Here is a 16,807-nt window from a genome sequence, read left to right as displayed (position 1 = left end):
GGGCTTGGAGGGCCGAAGGGCCTGTTCCTATGCTGTACTTTTCTTTGTTCTTTGTTCTTTGTGTCTACTACAGAAGACGTAACCAACTGCGACAGCACCTCCCAAACCCACAACCACCCCAGCAGGAGATTCCCCTCCAAGCCACTCACCATCCTGACTTGGGTCAAATACCCGGAACTCCATCCCTAAGAGCACTGTGGGTGTACCTACGCCACATGGACTGCAGCGGTTCAAGAATGTAACTCAGCACCAGGTTCTCAAAGGGCAATTAGGGATGGGTAACAAATTCAGTAAAGCCCATGTCCAGTTAAAGACTATTTGAAAAGTACAGTACTTCTTCAGTTCTGACCCTCTGACAGGCCCCCGGAGTCTAATGTGCGCAGTTTGAGGGCTGTTTATTGATCAGTGCTTTTTTGCCCGCAGATGCAGTTCAGTTCTGTGGCCAGCCAACACCAGACAGGAGGAGTGAGAACCCCCATGAGCTGCTCAGAGCCATTAAACCAAGAACTGGAACTAGAGACGTTATTGAACCTCTATATCGTGTGGAGCCAACAATAGGAGGCCAACATCATAACATTTTATAGAAACATAGAATGGTCACAGCATGGTAACACAGTGGTTAGCACTGTTGCTTCACAGCTCCAGGGTCCCAGGTTCGATTCCCGTCTTGGGTCACTGCCTGTACGGAGTCTGCAGGTTTTCCCCGTGTCTGCGTGGGTTTCTTCCGGGTGCCCCGGTTTCATCCCACTGTCCAAAGATGTGCAGGGTAAGTGGATTGGCCATGATAAATTGCCCTTGGTGTCCAAAACATTTGGGTGGGGTTACTGGGTTACGGGGATAGGGTGGAGGTGTGGGCTTGAGTAAGGTGTTCTTTCCAAGGACTGGTGCAGACTTGATGGGCCGAATGGCCTCCTTCTGAACTGTAAATTCTGTGATTCTACATAGGGAGACTATTCGGCCAATCGTGTCTCTGTTGGATCTCTGCAAGAACGTAGTGCCACTCCCCCACCCTTTCCCGGAGGTTCTGAACATTTTTCTTTTTAAGGCAATGATCCAATCCTTTTCAGTGCCTCGATCAAAACTGTCTCCACCACACTCTGCCAATGTACTCCAGATCCTAGCATTCTGGGCCCTAGCATTCCGGATCCTAGCACTCCAGACCCTACCATTCCGGATCCTAGCATTCCGGATCCTAGCACTCCAGACCCTACCATTCCGGATCCTAGCATTCCAGACCCTACCATTCCGGACCCTACCATTCCGGATCCTAGCATTCCAGACCCTACCATTCCGGACCCTACCATTCCGGATCCTAGCATTCTGGATCCTAGCATTCTGGGCCCTACCATTCCGGGCCCTACTATTCCGGACCCTACTATTCCGGATCCTAGCATTCTGGATCCTAGCATTCTGGGCCCTACTATTCCGGGCCCTACCATTCCGGATCCTACTATTCCGGGCCCTACTATTCCGGACCCTACTATTCCGGACCCTACTATTCCGGACCCTACCATTCCGGACACCCATCGCCTCCCATCAATGCCACTTCCCAATTGTAAGAGAGATGCTGAAATTGTGGATTTATGATTCACGCGATGTTTATGCAGTCTGGTGCTTTAGGCATACTGCCACTCGTGTCAGTCACTCGTGTCGAAGCCACTCGTGTTGCTGCCACTCGGGTCGCCACCACTCTTGTCTCCATCACTCTTGTCACCATCACTCGTGTCACCGCCACTCGTGTCAGTCACTCGTGTCGCAGCCACTCGTGCCACCGTCACTCGTGTCACTACCACTTGTGTCACTGTCTCCTGGTAACTCAGACTCCAGGCGCTCCCCTCCCCCTCAGCAGTTTCAATTCCTCTCAATCCCTTCAATTAAAGAGACCACACCTCAGGCCTACACCTGCTGAAGTTCAGCCAGTTTACAGAGTGACGTGAAACCCTCACGGTAAAACACCTGAAGCATTTGACACCATCAGATCGCAGATTGTATCTGCCACTGACCGGTTAGCAGCTTGCTGCTGGGGTTGGTGCTGACAGATTCATTTGAGCTCTCTTGGTGTACAAGGTCACAGGAGGGGGGGCAGGTACAGGGTGAAATCCTCCTCTGGCAGAACGAGCAGCACACTGAGCAAAGATTGAGTGTGCACAATCCCAAAGGTCCCGAAAGAGTTAAGGAAGAGGAAGGAGCTGCTGAAGAAAGTCAGCAACCAGAATCAGCAGGTTAGCAACACCTGGAAATGTTCAGCAGGTCAGGCAGCATTTCTGAACAGATCTAAAATCTCATCATTGCAGGAAAGGTCAGGTCTGGAGTTCCCTAATTGAACATGAAAGGTGATTTGGTTGCTTGAAAGCTCAATGACTTCTTCTGTATTGTGTGTTCTCTGCAATGTTGCTTTGTGACAATGTACATGACAATATTGTCAGGGTCCTTACTACTGATTACCTTATTTCTTCTTTCTTTATTGACGTTATAATTTTTGATCCATGTTTATTTAATGGGCATGTGTCTTTAAGTCAAGCAGCAGAGAGGAGGAATTCAAGAAGTTGCAACATAGTACATGGTGCTGTTAGCTTTGGTCAAGGCCCAGACTTTTCAACACCTGAGAGATGGGGTATGACTTGGTTTGATTGGTTGGCTGGTGGTCAAAGAATTGGCCAAAAGGCTGTGTCCTGCCTGGTAACTGGGGGTGATTGGGTCCTGCTTGTTTGGAATGATTTTCAGAGACCCAAGGAGCTCAGTTTGGATCCTGGACACTCAGGGGAAAGGTTTATCTGTCTGTCTGTCTCTCTCTCTCTGTCTGTCTGTCTGTCTGTCTGTCTCTCTCTCTGTCTGTCTGTCTGTCTGTCTCTCTCTCTGTCTGTTTGTCTCTCTCCAGAAAGGCTGTGAGTTGCTGTATTTCTGAAACTGCAGAGACCTAAATGAATCTGCAGTGAAAATCATTAGAGGCTGCAAACAGAGCCCTGGATATGAAAGCTTACATTGAAGGAAGGTCAGCGTAAAGACAACCGTCTGAAACAAAGACTCTTTTCCCTTTTACTTATTATTTTCACCCCTCTCCTCCCCTCTGTATTTGTCTGTCTTGTGTGCGCATGCATATATAATATATATAGGGTGGGGGTAAGTTAAAATGGAGATTAGGTATTAGATAATAGTTAAACAGCTGAAGATTTCATAATAGTTCTTGTTATAAATAAACAGTAATTGTGTTTACATTTACAAACCTGGTGACTGAAATAATTGGGCAGCCAGGGGCCAAAGCCTTTGGGTATTTTTCTGAGAATGATTGGTTAATTCAATTGTGTTGCGGCTCCGGATCATGCACAGTGGTTAGCACTGTTACTTCACAGCACTAGGAACCCGGGTTCGACTCCCAGCTTGGGTCACTGGCTATGCGGAGTCTGCACGTTCTCCCCGTGTCTGCGTGGGTTTCCTCCGGGTGCTCCAGTTTCCTCCCACAGTCCAAAGACGTGCTGTTAGTGAATTGGACATTCTGAATTCTCCCACTGTGTACCCGAACAGGCGCCGGAATGTGGCAACTAGGGGCTTTTCACAGTAACTTCATTGCAGTGTTAATGTAAGCCTACTTGTGAGAATAAAGATTATTATTATAAGTGGGATGGGAATTGACCGTGCCCTAGTCCAGGGTGGTGTAACAATATTCATCATACAACAGCATGCTTCTAGTGTCAGTCGACACTCTCCGCGTGTGGACACCTTCCTGCTATGGTACGGCACTCCCATCAACACATTTTACAAGCTTGTTATATTGATCCCTGCTCACTCTGTACACCACAATTTACATCAGAGGAACTGGTGGATGAAAGAGAGTCATGGTTAATCTAGTTGGCTTTCTTATCTGGGCACTGGGATTTGGGAGCACTGGGATTTGGGAGCACTGGGATTTGGGAGCACTGGGATTTGGGGCCCTGGGATTTGGGTGCCCTGGGATTTGGGAGCACTGGGATTAGGGAGCACTGGGATTTGGGAGCACTGGGATTAGGGAGCACTGGGATATGGGAGCACTGGGATTTGGGGGCCCTGGGATTTGGGAGCATTGGGATTTGGGGGGCCCTGGGATTTGGGAGCACTGGGATTTGGAGGCCCTGGGATTTGGGAGCCCTGGGATTTGGGAGCACTGGGATAGAAGCAGTGTTGTGGCAGCACTTTGAAGAAATCGCCTAATATTGGCACCAGTTCCACGATCGGAAAAGACAAAGATGGGGACCAGAATGCAGTGAGGGGACTGCTCAGAGTACAGAGGCCTAGGCAGGAGATCCAGCTGCACTGTAGCAAGAGGAGAGAGTTGAAGAGCACTGTGGTATTGAACGATTGATTGGTACTGAAGGATTGGTTAGCATTGAAAGATTCATTAGTATTATAGTATTGAGGAATTGGTTAGTATAATGAGGGTTTGAGGGTTCAGTCAAGATTAAAGGATTGAGGGATTTGTTAGGATAGATTAGTAGTGGAGGATTGATTAGTATCGAGGGTTGTGCAGCGAGCAAGGCTCATGAGAAAGTAACGGCAATTTCCTTGTTCGGATGTTGCATGCAGCAACCCACTCAGTCTCTGTCGATAGGTCAGAAGTTGGAAGAAAACATTCTTTTCTCACAGGCCTGAAAGGGTTTTAGAAGCAGATTCAACAGAAACTTTCCATAGGGAGTTCAATAAATAAAAATAATCTTTATTAGTGTCACAAGTAGGCCTACATTAACACTGCAATGAAGTTACTGTGAAAAGCCCCCAGTCGCTACATTCCGGCGCCTGTTCAGGTACACAGAGGGAGAATTCAGAATGTCCAAATTACCTAACAGCACGTCTTTGGACTGTGGGAGGAAACCGGAGCACCCGGAGGAAACCCACGCAGACACAGGGAGAACGTGCAGACTCCGCACAGACAGTGACCCAAGCCGGGAATCTAACCGGGGACCCTGGCGCTGTGAAGCAACAGTGCTAACCGGTGTGGTCCTTGAAGAGAAAAATATTACAGAGCACAAGGGAGTCGAATTAATCTGATAACTGTACGAGAGAGGCAGCATGGATCAAAGGGCTGAATGGTCTCCTTCTGAGCAGTATCATTCTATCATCTTCCCAACACCTGCCGAATCAAACATTCTTAATTTTAACGAGCTTGATCAGGTCATTCTCTCAGTCTACTCTTCCCTCGAGAAAAGAGTCCCAGTCTGTTAATCATTTTGGATCGGGCTAGTGTCATCTCGCCAAGCTTCTATACAAGTTTTATGTTACTTTGCTACTTTGCAATTCTATTCCTTTGTTTTTGTCTGTTTTTATTAAACGATGGAAGTTTGGCGAGGCAAATCAAGGCACCATCAATTCCTGACATGATTTCTTGACCCTTTGCCATGTTTCCTGCGGAGTTTGTCGACTTATACAATCTTTAATAAAACAAATAAAAATTACATCATAAAATACTGGCCAGCACATCACTGACTGAATTTGCAATCAGGGACAAAAATGGAAATGTTGCAGTGAGGAATTAAGGAATGGAAGGGAACCAGATTAGAAGAAAGTTTTTAAACAGAATTGTTGGGATATGGAATGTGTTACCATAAGTGGTAATTGATGAAGCGAAACAAAGTGAGACGTTTTTGTAGCGCCCGGCTGTGAGCTGGAAGAAACTGCCTGACGGAAACACAGTCAAATGTAACTTTCAAGGAATCACAGAATCTTACAGCACAGGAGGAGGCCATTTGTCCCAGCACACGTGTACCAACTCCATTAAAGAGTTGTCCAATTGGTCTCACACTCCAGCCGTTTCCCCATTTTCCACCAGCCTTTCAGGGGCTGCATTACCGGTCTGAACCCTCAAGATAGAAGAAATTTCTCCTAATTTCCCAGCTGGTTCTTTTAAACCTACAGGCTGGAATTCTCCGTCGGCTGACGTTGCTATCGGGAAACGCGATTGGGCGGAGAATGGGTATTGACGCTGAAACCATGCTGGTTTCACGCCAAGGCGTAATTCTCAGTCGCGTCAACAGCTGCATCAATGCGTTCAACTCCGTACATACAGTAAACACCGTTGGCATATCATTAGCGGGCCTGACCCGGTATTCTACGGGGCCTCCGCAATTCTCCACTGGGGAGAATCTGCGACAATGAGGTTCACTTGGCTTTTAAAAATCGAGAAACAATCACCGTGGCTGGTGAGAGAGAGGAGGTAGGACACGGAGAGATGTGATTGTGCGCTGCCGGTCCGAACACTGGCCGGGCTGGCTGGGGTGGGGGGGAGTGATGGGAGGGAAAAGGGCCAGAGGGCCAGGGTGACCCCACACGCGACTGGGTGTTGTTTGGGCACCGACTGCCATTGTCACAGCCTGCAAGGCAGCCATCTTCCAAGGCAGCTGGTACAAAAGGTGAAGTCACACGGGGTCAGGGGTGAGCTGGCAAGGTGGATACAGAACTGGCTAGGCCATAGAAGGCAGAGAGTAGCAATGGAGGGATGCTTTTCTGATTGGAGGGCTGTGACCAGTGGTGTTCCACAGGGATCAGTGCTGGGACCTTTGCTCTTTGTAGTATATATAAATGATTTGGAGGAAAATGTAACTGGTCTGATTAGTAAGTTTGCAGACGACACAGAGGTTGGTGGAATTGCGGATAGCGATGAGGACTGTCAGAGGATACAGCAGGATTTAGATTGTCTGGAGACTTGGGCGGAGAGATGGCAGATGGAGTTTAATCCGGACAAATGTGAGGTAATGCATTTTGGAAGGTCTAATGCAGGTAGGGAATATACAGTGAATGGTAGAACCCTCAAGAGTATTGAAAGTCAGAGAGAACGAGGTGTACAGATCCACAGGTCACTGAAAGGGGCAACACAGGTGGAGAAGGTAGTCAAGAAGGCATACGGCATGCTTACCTTCATTGGCCGGGGCACTGATAATAAAAATTGGCAAATTATGTTGCAGCTGTACAGAACCTGAGTTATGCCACACTTGGTGTATAGTGTTCAATTCTGGTCGCCACACTACCAGAAGGATGTGGAGGCTTTAGAGAGGGTGCAGAAGAGATTTACCAGAATGTTGCCTGGTATGGAGGGCATTAGCTATGAGGAGCGGTTGAATAAACTCGGTTTGTTCTCACTGGAACGAAGAAGGTTGAGGGGCAACCTGATAGAGGTCTACAAAATTATGAGGGGCATAAACAGAGTGGATAGTCAGAGGCTTTTCCCCAGGGTAGAGGGTCAATTACTAGGGGGCATAGGTTTAAGGTGAGAGGGGCAAGGTTTAGAGTAGATGTACGAGGCAAGTTTTTTTACACAGAGGGTAGTGGGTGCCTGGAACTCGCTGTCGGAGGAGGTGGTGGAAGCAGGGACAATAGTGACATTTAAGGGGCATCTTGACAAATACATGAATAGGATGGGAATAGAGGGATACGGACCCAGGAAGTGTAGAAGATTGTAGTTTAGTCGGGCAGCACGGTCGGCACGGGCTTGGAGGGCCGAAGGGCCTGTTCCTGTGCTGTACATTTCTTTGTTCTTTGTTCGGGTGCCACCAATCACCGCCCCCACCCCCCCAGCACCAGCTCTCCCAGCACCAACTCTCCAAGCACACCATCCCCCACCCCCAGTCGCCACTCACCCACCCCACTACCACTGCATCCCACACTCCGCCGTACCCCTCCCCAACCGGCCGCAACCCACCGGCAGGCATTACGCGGCTCACCCAAGGCGATGCCCACAGTTGGGAGGGCGCCGCACGGGGGTGGGAGGGGCACGGATCGTACTGCTGGTAAGGGCCAGAGGCCCCCATGCTGCTGGACACCAATGGGGCCATGGGGGGGAGGGGGGGGTGGAATACACGATGGGGCATGCGGGGGCAGAGCCCACAGTGTGAACCAGGGCCACTATGTAGCCTGTTGGACCTGGCTGGGCACGGAGGGGTACGCACCATGTAACATGTCGGCCTTTCACCCCCTGCAGACAATGGATATTGGAATTAAACCAGCAATGGTGGCCATCCTACTGGTCGCTGCTGCCCTGGGGGATGCCCTGCGGCTGTACGAGCCGGAGCTGCTCGAGGAGGAGGAAGCTGCAGCAGCAGAGCGGGCAGCAGCGGAGTGGGCAGCAGCATAGCGGAGCGGGCAGCAGCGGAGTGGGCAGCAGCGGTGTGGGCAGCAGCATAGCGGAGCGGGCAGCAGCGGAGCGGGCAGCAGCAGAGAGGGCAGCAGCGGAGAGGGCAGCAGCGGAGTGGGCAGCAGCAGAGCGGGCAGCAGCGGAGCGGGCAGCAGCGGAGCGGGCAGCAGCATAGCGGTGTGGGCAGCAGCGGAGCGGGCAGCAGCGGAGTGGGCAGCAGCGGAGTGGGCAGCAGCATAGCGGAGCGGGCAGCAGCGGAGTGGGCAGCAGCGGAGCGGGCAGCAGCGGAGCGGGCAGTAGCGGTGTTGGCAGCAGTGGAGCGGGCAGCAGCGGAGCGGGCAGCAGCGGAGTGGGCAGCAGCGGAGTGGACAGCAGCGGAGTGGACAGCAGCGGAGTGGACAGCAGCGGAGCGGGCAGCAGCGGAGTGGACAGCAGCGGAGTGGGCAGCAGCGGAGCGGGCAGCAGCGGAGCGGGCAGCAGCGGAGCGGGCAGCAGCAGTGTTGGCAGCAGCTGAGCGGGCAGCAGCATAGCAGGCAGCAGCGGAGCGGGCAGCAGCAGAGCGGGCAGCAGCAGAGCGGGCAGCAGCAGAGCGGGCAGCAGCGGAGCGGGCAGCAGCGGTGTGGGCAGCAGTGGAGCGGACAGCAGTGGAGCGGGCAGCAGCGGAGTGGGCAGCAGCGGAGCGAGCAGCAGCGGAGCGGGCAGCAGGGGAGCGGGCAGCAGCGGAGCGGGCAGCAGTGGAGTGAGCAGCAGCGGAGCGGGCAGCAGTGGAGCGGGCAGCAGCGGAGCGGGCAGCAGCAGAGCGGGCAGCAGCGGAGTGAGCAGCAGCGGAGCGGGCAGCAGCGGAGCGGGCAGCAGCGGAGCGGGCAGCAGTGGAGGGGGCAGCAGCGAGCGGGCAGCAGCAGAGTGGGCAGCAGCGGAGCGGGCAGCAGCGGAGAGGGCAGCAGCGGTGTGGGCAGCAGCAGAGCGGGCAGCAGCGGAGAGGGCAGCAGCGGTGTGGGCAGCAGCGGTGTGGGCAGCAGCGGAGCGGGCAGCAGCGGAGAGGGCAGCAGCGGAGAGGGCAGCAGCGGTGTGGGCAGCAGCGGAGCGGGCAGCAGCAGAGCGGGCAGCAGCGGAGAGGGCAGCAGCGGTGTGGGCAGCAGCAGAGCGGGCAGCAGCGGAGAGGGCAGCAGCGGTGTGGGCAGCAGCGGAGCGGGCAGCAGCGGAGAGGGCAGCAGCGGAGCGGGCAGGAGTGGGCAGCAGCAGAGCGGGCAGCAGCGGAGCGAGCAGCAGCAGAGCGGGCAGCAGCGGAGCGGGCAGCAGTGGAGCGGGCAGCAGCGGATTGGGCAGCAGCGGAGAGGGCAGCAGCGGAGAGGGCAGCAGCGGAGAGGGCAGCAGCGGAGCGGGCAGCAGCGGAGAGGGCAGCAGCGGAGAGGGCAGCAGCGGTGTGGGCAGCAGCGGTGTGGGCAGCAGCGGAGCGGGCAGCAGCGGAGAGGGCAGCAGCGGAGAGGGCAGCAGCGGTGTGGGCAGCAGCAGAGCGGGCAGCAGCGGAGAGGGCAGCAGCGGAGAGGGCAGCAGCGGAACAGGAGTCAGCCACTGAGGATGGAGAGCTGGCTGCCCAACAGGCTGAGGAGGAGTGTGTACCGGCACTGCCTATCGTTCGAGGACCTGCCGGAACGGGCATGACGTCCAAGACTCTGGTTGAGCATATCTGTCAGGTGATGGCACACCTGTCAACTCGGGGATATGGGGGAGGATACCCGCCCCCGGTAACTGTCAAGGTGACGGTTGCCCTGAACTTCTACACCACGCAGTCCTTCCAGGCGCTGAGTGGGGACCTGTCCAGGATCTCAGACATCGGTGCACGGGTACATCCACGCCGTAACGAAGGTCCTATATGTCCAGTCGGATCAAAACATCCATTTCCATGTGGACCGAGCCAACCAGAATGCCCAGGCAGCGGGGTTCGCAGCCCTGGCCGACCATGACCTGGGTCCAGGGGGTGATCGATGGGATGCTCCGGGTCCAGGGGGAATAGACGGGATGCCCCGGGTCCAGGGGGTGATCGACGGGATGCTCCGGGTCCAGGGGGTGATCGACGGGATGCCCCGGGTCCAGGGGGTGATCGACGGGATGCCCCGGGTCCAGGGGGTGATCGACGGGATGCCCCGGGTCCAGGGGGTGATCGATGGGATGCCCTGGGTCCAGGGGGTGATCGACGGGATGCCCCGGGTCCAGGGGGTGATCGACGGGGTGCCCCGGGTCCAGGGAGTGATTGCCGGGATGCCCCGGGTCCAGGGGGTGATCGATGGGATGCCCCGGGTCCAGGGGGTGATCGACGGGATGACCCGGGTCCAGGGGGTGATCGACGGGATGCCCCGGGTCCAGGGGGTGATCGATGGGATGCCCTGGGTCCAGGGGGTGATCGACGGGATGCCCTGGGTCCAGGGGGTGATCGACGGGATGCCCCGGGTCCAGGGGGTGATCGATGGGATGCCCCGGGTCCAGGGGGTGATCGACGGGATGCCCCGGGTCCAGGGGGTGATCGATGGGATGCGTGTCCCCCTACGGGCACCTGCAGATGACAGGCCGCTCTACATAAACCGAAAGGGGTTCCACTGATGAACGGGCAGCTGGTTTCGACCATCAGCTGCACATTGTGCGATACCCGGGCAGTGTGCACGATACCCGGGCAGTGTGCACGATACCCGGGCAGTGTGCACGATACCCGGGCAGTGTGCACGATACCCAGGCAGATGCCTTCATCCTGGCACACTCAACGATTCCCGGCCTCGTCGAGATGCCCCCACAACTGAGATATTGGCTCCTGGGCTGGGGGGGGTTACCCACTGATGCTCATACAGTGACCAGGGCCATGACCGAGCGGTGCTTCAGCCTCCTGAAGATATGGTTCAGGTGCCTGGACCACTCTGGAGGGGCCCTCAGTACGAGGCTGAGAGGGTCGACCACATTGTGCCGGCTGCTGCATCCTCCACAACATCGCTCTGGAGGAGGAGGATGAACCCCAGGCCTCTTCTGTCGAGGAGGATGTGGGAGAGGGGGAGGATGGACAGGACATTGGGCCCAGGCAGGCACAGGAGGCCGCACAACGTGTGGGCCAGGGACATGCACGGGACGCTCTGTCCGTCTCCAGGTTCACCGGCTGGGGAGGCTGGCCAGGGTCACGATAGAGCATCCCACCCCCACACAAACCCCCCCCTCCATGATGCACATCTGCTGCCCTACGGGGTGGGGGCCCTGGGTTGACAGTGACAGAGGGTCTGGCCCATGGGATGGAGGATGATGACAGCCCGCTCTGCGATGAGCTCCGTGTTCCACATCGTTTGGCAATGTCTGACTCCTGCCTACGGTAGCACTTTCCACCCTCCAGCTGTGTGCTCCCTGCATGGGAGCCAGCAGGTCCATCACACGGGTCCATCCAATCCCTGGAGTGGTGGAGGGTGGGACACCGGAGCAGAGAGTGCTGGCTGAACTGCGGTCCCTGCGCCAAGCCCGTGTGTGCGTGGGTTTCCTCCGGGTGCTCCGGTTTCCTCCCACAGTCCAAAGATGTGCAGGTTAGGTGGATTCGCCATGCAAAAATTGCCCTTAGTATCCAAAATTGCCCTTAGTGTCCAAAAAAGGTTAAGTGGGGTTACTGGGTTACGGGGATAGGGTGGAGACGTGGGCTTGAGTAGGGTGCTCTTTGTAACGGCCAGTGCAGACTCGATGGGCCAAATGGCCTCCTTTTGACCGTAAATTCTATGATTCTGTGATCCCAACGTCCGCCAATTCCACCCCCGCCCCCCCGCACCCACACACGGTACTTCTGCAGCCAGCCCAGACTAGCCCACCCCTCACACCACTCTTCTGACAGAGCACCGAGGCAGGTTGTATCATTGTGAACAGATGCTTAATGTGACAAAGTATATACAGGTGCTTGCCCCAGCCCCTACCGCTAACTGTGCCCTGCACCCGTGTCAACTTAACTGGTGTCTACCTTTCTGGCCTTACGGGCCCTAACACTACATCTAGGTGGTTTCCTAGATGGTACAGCAGGAGTGGAGGCGGCCTGCTGACACTCCTGCCCTGTGGCCTGGGTCTCCATTAGCGGGCGTCCTATGGGGCGACCGGGCCCTGATGCACGAGGGACGGGGACAGGAGGGTTGCGGAGAGGGGGCTGAGGATAAGTCCGAGGTGCTATGATGTTCTGCCACCTCCCCTGTGGGAATCAATGGCCTGGACTCCACCGCCTCCCCTCCCTCAGTGCTGTCTGGTGGCACAAGGGCGACTCACGGGATGGGGATGCCAGTGGAGCCATCCCCTGAGGCTCCCCCGCCATCTCCGCTGACAGGCCTGGAGGCCTGCTCTGGTCTCGACCTGGGTCTGCATAGGGAGTGGACCACCTCCATCTGGGTCTGTGACAAATCAGCTAGTGACTGCGGCGTGTCCCACTGGGACTGGGTCATCTCTGTCTGTGTCTGCGCCACTCTGCCAGCGCCTGGGCAATGCCACCGACGTCCCCAGCCATGGCCCGCTGTGACTGGGCCACGCTGTGGAGCGCCGCTGGGATGTCCAAGTAGCTCTGACACATTGCTGCCTGTGAGAGGGCAGCCCTATACTGGGCCTTGGCCCCCGTCTGCACGGAATGCCCCAGGCCTTGGACATGCCGATCCAAAACCAAAACCCTCGCCCCAGGACGTCCACCGCAGATGCCACTCCTGCGGTGTTGGCCTGCGTGGCACGCATGGCCAGCACCACCTCCTGCTCCTGCAGGTACTGGATGCTCGCCGACAGCCCTCATGTAGACCCTGGCTCTGTGACTGCATCTCCACAATCGATGGGACTGTCCTTTCTAGAACCCGAAACCCGTCTGGACTGCAGCTAGTCCCTGGGGTCAGCCCGGCTTCCAACCGCTCACCCTTTCGGGCATGTCTACCTCCACCTGCTGCACCCGATCAGCTGTGTGGTGCACACCAGACAGGCCCCAGGAGCCACTATACTAAAGTGCTCCGAACCGAGGTGAGTGTCTCTGGGATCATGGAGGGTGTTGGGATGGTGGAGTGTGTTGGGAATGTGGAGGGTGTTGGGAATGTGGAGGGAGTTGGGAATGTGGAGGGAGTTGGGATGGTGGAGGGTGTTGGGAATGTGGAGGGTGTTGGGATGGTGGAGGGTGTTGGGGTGGAGAGTGTTGGGATGGTGGAGTGTGCTGGGAATGTGGAGGGTGTTGGGAATGTGGAGGGTGCTGGGAATGTGGAGGGTGTTGGGAATGTGGAGGGTGTTGGGAATGTGGAGAGTGTTGGGGTGGAGAGTGTTGGGATGGTGGAGTGTGCTGGGAATGTGGAGGGTGTTGGGAATGTGGAGGGAGTTGGGATTGTGGAGGGTGTTGGGAATGTGGAGGGTTTTGGGAATGTGGAGGGTGTTGGGAATGTGGAGGGTGTTGGGAATGTAGAGGGTGTTGGGATGGAGAGTGTTGGGAATGTGGAGGGTGTTGGGAATGTGGAGGGTGTTGGGAATGTGGAGTGAGTTGGGAATGTGGAGGGTGTTGGGAATGTGGAGGGTGTTGGGATGGAGTGTTGGGAATGTGGAGGGTGCTGGGATGGTGGAGGGTGTTGGGAATGTGGAGTGTGTTGGGAATGTGGAGGGTGTTGGGAATGTGGAGAGTGTTGGGGTGGAGAGTGTTGGGATGGTGGAGTGTGCTGGGAATGTGGAGGGTGCTGGGAATGTGGAGGGAGTTGGGATTGTGGAGGGTGTTGGGAATGTGGAGGGTCTTGGGAATGTGGAGGGTTTTGGGATGGTGGAGGGTGTTGGGAATGTGGAGGGTGTTGGGAATGTAGAGGGTGTTGGGATGCAGAGTGTTGGGAATGTGGAGGGTGTTGGGAATGTGGAGGGTGTTGGGGATGTGGAGGGTGTTGGGAATGTGGAGGGTGTTGGGATGGTGGAGGGTGTTGGGAATGTGGAGGGTGTTGGGATGGTGGAGGGTGTTGGGAATGTGGAGGGTGTTGGGAATGTGGAGGGTGTTGGGATGGTGGAGGGTGTTGGGAATGTGGAGGGTGCTGGGATGGTGGAGGGTGTTGGGAATGTGGAGGGTGTTGGGAATGTGGAGGGTGTTGGGATGGAGTGTTGGGAATGTGGAGGGTGCTGGGATGGTGGAGGGTGTTGGGAATGTGGAGGGTGTTGGGATGGAGAGTGTTGGGATGGTGGAGGGTGTTGGGAATGTGGAGGGTGTTGGGAATGTGGAGGGAGTTGGGATTGTGGAGGGTGTTGGGAATGTGGAGGGAGTTGGGATTGTGGAGGGTGTTGGGAATGTGGAGTGTGTTGGGAATGTGGAGGGTGTTCGGATGGAGAGTGTTGGGAATGTGGAGGGAGTTGGGATGGTGGAGGGTGTTGGGAATGTGGAGTGTGTTGGGAATGTGGAGGGTGTTGGGATGGTGGAGGGTGTTGGAAATGTGGAGTGTGTTGGGAATGTGGAGGGTGTTGGGAATGTGGAGGGTGTTGGGATGGAGAGTGTTGGGAATGTGGAGTGTGTTGGGAATGTGGAGGGTGTTGGGAATGTGGAGGGTGTTGGGATTGTGGAGAGTGTTGGGATTGTGGAGAGTGTTGGGAATGTGGAGGGAGTTGGGAATGTGGAGGGTGTTGAGATAATGGAGGGTGTTGGGAATGTGGAGGGAGTTGGGATTGTGGAAGGTGTTGGAGACAGCTGTGACGGGAGATCACTGCCATCCTCCGGCTCGCGCTCCAGGGTGTCCTGGGTCTCGGGTATGCTGGTCCCCTCCGTGTCGATATTCTCGTCGTTGCTCGGCTCCCGGGATTCCGGCTTTGGCACTGGCTGGTGGCAGTGTCCAGGAGGACACCCTCCACCATTCCAACTCCCTCCACATTCCCAACACCCTCCACACTCCCAGTACCCTCCCCATCACCAGCAGTTCCTCCAATACAGAAGCCAAGGTGTGTGATTAGACCGGGTGTAGTGGAGACAGTGCGGGTGATGTGATGGTGGTGTCAGAATGGAGATGTGGGGGAGGGTTGACACATGTGTCACGGGGAACTGCAAGTGAGCGGAGTCTCACTTCCTCACACGAGGCTGATCTCCACCCTGGCAACTGCCCTTTCGTCAGGGTCGCCGCGGTGACAGCTGCAGTCCGACGGTCCCTCTCCAGTCTTCCCTCGGGGGAAAACAGAAAACGAGAGTGTCAGACAGTCCAATGCATGGAGCCCAAATGGGTGGCTTTAGTGGCCATGGCACCCGGCGATGGAGGCTGGTATGGGTGCCGGAATGCGCTGCAGGGTGGGGGTTCGGATGCCCTCGGGGGCGGAGGGGGGGATGGGGGGGGGGGGGGTGATTGCAGGTGTATGGGGCGGGGGTTTGTGCCAGGGGCACAGTGCTGCCTACTCACCCCAGCCGCTCTGAGGAGGTCGTGCAGTTCCTTACGGCACTGCTGGCCTGTCCAGATGGTATTGCGCACGGCGCTGACGCCATTGCCAGCTGTGCCCAGGCACGGCGTACGGCAGCAGCTGGCAGCCTCCTTCCCGGCCATGGTATGGGGTGGATCGCCTCTCCTCCACGACGCCAGGAGGGTCTCAAACACAGCGTTGGTGAATCTTGGGGCCGCTCTCCTTGCTGCCATCTTGTTGGCTGGGATGGTATGTGTGGGGAGTATGTTGGCTGGGTATGAGTGTGTGTGGGGAGTATGTTGGCTGGGATGAGTGTGTGTGGGGAGTGTGTTGGCTGGGATGAGTGTGTGTGGGGAGTGTGTTGGCTGGGATGAGTGTGTGTGGGGAGTGTGATGGCTGGGATGAGTGTGTGTGGGGAGTGTGTTGTCTGGGATGAGTGTGTGTGGGGAGTGTGTTGGCTGGGATGAGTGTGTGTGGGGAGTGTGTTGGCTGGGATGAGTGTGTGTGGGGAGTGTGTTGGCTGGGATGAGTGTGTGTGGGGAGTGTGTAATGTGTGTGTGCGGCTGGGATGAGTGTGCGTGGGGAGTGTAATGTGTGTGTGCGGCTGGGATGAGTGTGTGTGGGGTGTGTAATGTGTGTGTGCGGCTGGGGTGAGTGTGTGTGGGGAGTGTAATGTGTGTGTGTGGCTGGGATGAGTGTGTGTGGGGAGTGTAATGTGTGTGTGTGGCTGGGGTGAGTGTGCGTGGGGAGTGTAATGTGTGTGTGTGGCTGCAGCTTGTCAGCTTCCCGAGTGTCAATCACGGACCCGGCGAATCCGGCCCCGTTTCCCATTGGAATGGATTGTGTTCCACGCGGCACCAGTGGTGCCCCTTAACTGTAGCGGAATCAGTCCCGGTTCGGCGCCAGTTTTTCTGTCGTGGAACTCCACAAATCCTGGCCCGGTGTCAACACATAGCCTCAGGAACGAAGCCTCAGGATCCTGCCGGTAAACTCTGGTTCCTGACCCACTTGTCAGAGGAATCAGTTTCTCTCTCCTCGCTCATCATTTTGAATCTCTCGATTAAATCTGCCCTTGACCTTCCCTGTTCTAAGGGGAACAATCCCAGTTTCTTCAATGTCACCACCAGCTGAGGTCCCTCATCCCTGGAACCAATCTCGTAAATCTCCTCCGCACCCTCTCCAAGGCCTTGACATCCTTGAGGTGAGGTGGCCAGAATTGAACACAGTACGAATCTGATGCTTGACCAGTGATTTGCAAACATTCAGCATGACTTCATCGCTTCTGTATTCAGATGCCTCTGTTTACAAAGGCCAACATCCTTTCTGAACCACCTTAGTACCCTG

At 55.9% G+C, this 16,807-nt stretch overlaps 1 protein-coding gene across 5 annotated transcripts in view; it reads right to left on the bottom strand.

Moving 5' to 3' along the window:
* The window catches only part of lpp (LIM domain containing preferred translocation partner in lipoma), a 672,742-nt gene that overhangs the window by 596,570 nt on the left and 59,365 nt on the right, over window positions 1–16,807 (bottom strand). The window lies entirely within an intron of this gene.

The sequence above is a fragment of the Scyliorhinus torazame genome, chromosome 14, assembly GCF_047496885.1.
Source record: "Scyliorhinus torazame isolate Kashiwa2021f chromosome 14, sScyTor2.1, whole genome shotgun sequence".
NCBI classification, from domain to species: Eukaryota; Metazoa; Chordata; class Chondrichthyes; order Carcharhiniformes; family Scyliorhinidae; genus Scyliorhinus; species Scyliorhinus torazame.
The sequence above is the reverse complement of the archived record's forward strand: the minus strand, read 5'-3'. Positions and strand labels throughout refer to the sequence as shown.